Raw genomic sequence first — 4,625 nt, 5'->3', positions numbered from 1 at the left:
GTCATCCTTTGAGACCCAGATCAGAAGTTGTCTTTGGTGTGCATAGAATGCAAGGGTTTTGGCCATGGTCACTGGGAGTGTCCCTCTAAGAGTAAGGTACCTACTTTTACCTCATTTTGCACATTTTGTGAGATCCATGGACATGATGCCTCCAAGTGTAGGTACCTCAAATGTTAAGGAAGCTTCTACCAGAGTATTCTTTGGGGGAACCCCTAGTTTCTATAGTCAATAAAGCCACACTGATAGCTTCTGGCCCAACACTCGTACCTCTTGCGCTTGGGAAATCCTTTGAGCAACCTTCTCCTCCTATCATTCCACCTCCATTACTTCCTAATCCTCCTTTGCCCTAAGCTCTTGCACCCAATCCGGTTGGGGCCCCATATTTCTATCCTTGGCCTTACTATGCACCATACCAACCACCTATGTCAAGAGGTGGATATGGACCCCCTTATCAACCTGGTTGATGGGGTGACTTCTGAGGTGGACGTGCAGGCAAAGGTACCAACTTTTGAAGACCCATCATGTGTTATAGATTTGAAGACCCTCTTGTACACAGTGCAACACAAATGACCACTACATTGTCCCAATGGAAGAGTGTAACCAGCATTTCAAGTCAATATGGTTGACATAGTAGTGGCGGGGGAGGGCAACAACCCCTACTTGATAGGCCTATATATTGTTGGGAGCTGTGACAAGGTCACAAGAAAAAGTTGATAAATGTATAGATGTCTCAAATTCAGCATTAGAGGCCTCATCATCAACTAGTACCACAAGTGCATCCCCACCGAAGTCATCCCCTCCCTCCACGGTACATAGTATGCCCACGAATAGACCACCCTTGCTTTCCCTTGATAGTGGATCAAAAACAATTCAGAAGGGCACAAGGCCATCAAGCCCTACCACTAGCTCTAGGAATGTCTCACCTTCAGGTGATCAATCTATGCCTTTGAGGTACTAGGAGGTGGTTAAGAGTTCCACCAAAAATCAACAATCCAGTTCTAAGGATGAAGGTAGTACACCTCAGTTTCCTTCCTGCAAGTCTGTAATAATTAGGTTTGCAATGGAGGTGACAACCCTAGGACAGAATAAGGAGAATGAGGTGCAAGCAGGTCTATCCACATTTTCCCCAAGAACACACTCAACAAGAGAAGGAGATGGGGGTGAGACTTAATAATGCCCAAGTAAGGGGAAGTGGATGGAAGAACCACCGTAGAAGACAATGCCTCTTAATTCAGAGTTATGTCCTCACCCTTGCGTGAGCTTCAACCCTCAGCTAGAAGCTCAAAGGATGAGGTCACAAAAGGCTACTGCTAGTATCTAGCCCTATTCTTTGATTGAAGATCTTATGGAATTCAGGCCCAACATCACCCTATGACAAATTTGTTTGTTGTCTCCTCAAATCAATCATCAAACCATCGCATTTTTCAATCACATGCGAGGAGGTTGACATAAGGGATCCATTTAGGGTGAGCCCACACTAGAGATAGTACCGGCTTAGCATGTGCTAACACCAAATCACTGCTCTACCTACACTTGCCTCACATGTGAACAAAGTCCCAAGCTCATGGTGGATATTAAGGGGGTGGAGCTGAGGGACGTCTTTCTGGATGGTGGGGCAGCCGTGAACATCATGCCAAAAGGTATACTCCAACAAAATGGTTTAAAGTTGATAATTGACGTTCATTTTCAAGTGTGCATGGTTGATCAACGCAAAATGAAGCCAATGGGAGTAGTCAAATGTGTTCACATGAAGATTGGTGGAGTGATTTTCTTGTCCAATTTTGTTGTCCTTGATATGACAAAAAATGAACAAACATACCCTCTACTTCTTGGTAGACCATGGTTGCGGTCAGCAAAGGCCATTCAAGATTGTTCAACTGATGAAGTTTGGTTGCCCTTGGGATCCACATCTCTAGAAATAGATGTGGTCATAGGAAAGGCACGTCCCCTCCCAATGGAACTCGGAGAAGAGGATTTTGAAGAACAACTAGGAGTCAACAAGGAACGTTGGGCTCTTGGGGACTGGCCCATTGGAGGTGACCAAGATGGGCGAGAGGAGACTTAGGCACTGGAAGGTTTTGAGAGCTTGACCTACTTGTTGGATCGGGCTGATCCAGAAGAGGAGGAAGCTATCATCTTGGATTGGATGGGAGCCCTGGGCTCCTTAGTAGTCAACATGGTGGAATTATGCCAGCAAGAGGATTCTGAGGAACATCATGGTACTTCAAGTACGGTATCAGAAGTTAACCAGGAAGCATGTGCACAGGGTCTAGTTGAACTAGTTTACAAAAGAATGCATTTTGGTCTTTTCAATAGTCCACACATGTATTAGAGAATAGTGACTTATTCATGTCAAGTCGGGAACAAAAATGGTACTGCAGTGGACACCGGTGATCATGCAGAGGACAATGATGGTACTACAACAAACGCCAATGATAATATAGTGGCAAACATTAATGACATTGGTAAAGTGGATACTTATGGTACTACAACGTACAATGATGGTAATGCAGAGCACAATAGTAGTAGTGAAGAAGACACGAATCGTGCTTTAGAAGACACTAACATAGACATGGCTGATCTTGAGACAAATCACCACCAGGAGCTTGATGTCTTGGGGAGACACATGTGCACACGAGATATGGAGATGTGGACATGGCTAACATACTCTACTTAATCTTAACTTATCCAAAGCGGATCATCCCTCCATTGAAGACCTTCTTGGAACCACTTATGAGACGAAAGGCTTACCCTATAGGGGAATGCTAAGACAGGCACTGAGGCATTGAAGGAACATAACAAATTTCGACTCTACATCTCAAGCAGTGCAAGAGAACACACCAGTTACTTTTCCACCATCTTGGTTGAAAGAAGTGGAGGGGGACTTTCCCCTTGAGGATACTCCCACACATAAAGAACTAGGAATGGGTGATCCAAGTACCTCCACATCCCCAAGCATTCCTTAGGTCGAAAAGGCATGGAACTGGCGGTACCTCAACATCGGTAGTGAGGACCAACCTTGGCATTTTAAGGTAGCCAATTGGGTTTGGGAACATGATTATCTTCTAGCAATAGTAACTGATTTCCTACAAGGATCTGAAGGGGGTGCCAACTGAGTTCATGGAGAATCACATCGACTTATACCCAGATGCAGACCCTGTGAGATTAAAGGTCCATACTGCATGAATCCCAACTATGGCAATGCAGTCCAAGCTGGTATGCAAAAAATGGAACAAGAAGGGTCAATCTACACAATAGATTACTCTGATTGGGTCAGCGAGATTGTCATTCTATCAAAAAGAGAGACCCGCAAACTCAGGTATGTGTTGACTATAGGAGTTTGAATGCTATGAATCACGTGATAGGTTTCCCCTTTCCTTCACCAATAGAGTGTTGAAGATGGTGGTAGGTCATGCTCTATACTCATTGATGGACGGATATAGGGGTACAATGAAGTTCAAGTTAGAGAATAAGATCAACCAAAGACCACATTTGTCACTCAATAAGGGACATATGCCTACCAAATGATGCCATTTGGGCTATGTAATGCACTTGCAATATTTCAACAACTTGTAACCAAACTCTTTGAGGAGAATATTTATAAGTTTCTTGAGGCCTTTCTAGATGAGTTCTCTATTTTTAATGGTAAAGTTGCCTCCCATCTTGATCCGGCGATACAAAATGATCATTTACACAAGTTAAGATGGATATTTGATAAGTGCAAAGAAGTCCACCTGTTCTCCTTGATAAGTGTAGAGAACCCTGACAAATGCTTCTTTCTCACACTCAGAGGTGTTCCCCTTAGTAATATTGTTTCTACTGAAGGGATGACTAGCAAGCCCACCAAGGTAGAGGTGATAACCTCATTACTTATCCCTCCTATACCCAAATACATGGTCTTTTTTAGGGCATGTGGGATATTAGATGAGGTTCATACATTTCTATACGCACTGACAGAACTTCTCCATTAAGACCGATCTTTTGTTTGGTCAATACCTCAATAACTAGCATCTCATAATTTGAAGGACCACCTGGTGAATGCCCCAATTCTAAGACAACCATATTGGGATATCATTTTTCATGTTCATGTGGATGCTAGTGTATGGATCGTTGGTGCTATACTGGCTTACCCTAACAAGGACCACAAGATTGATTTGCCAGTCTACCTTGCCAACCGACAACTTAATGGAGCAGAACGCAATTATTGTACCACAGAAAGGTAGGGTCTCGGCATGGTTTATGCCATGACCAAGTACCATCGCTACCTCTTGGGAAACAAGTTTGTTATCATCACTGATCATCAAGCTCTTAAATGCTTATTGAATAAACCTACTCTCGGTGATCATTTGACCAGATGGATTCTTCTTTTTCAAGAATTTGAAGTTGACATTGTGGTGAGGGCTAGCCAAATGCATCAACCTACAAACCACTTTAAGTTCCAAGGAACCAATTAGTGGTATTAAAGATGCATTACCTGATGTAGGACTTTTTGGAGTGACATCACTATATGGTGAATGCTTGTTTGAGGTGGATTGCTTTCCACCATGGTATGCCAACCTCGTGTAATTGATGTCCACAAGTGGGTGGATCATTCAAGCTACCCCCTTCAAGTTGATTGTAGGTCA

The sequence above is a fragment of the Dipteris shenzhenensis genome, chromosome 31 (assembly GCF_047967505.1).
Source record: "Dipteris shenzhenensis isolate YYH24624 ecotype China chromosome 31, Dip_SZ_1.0, whole genome shotgun sequence".
NCBI lineage: Eukaryota > Viridiplantae > Streptophyta > Polypodiopsida > Gleicheniales > Dipteridaceae > Dipteris > Dipteris shenzhenensis.
This window is presented reverse-complemented; position numbering follows the sequence as displayed.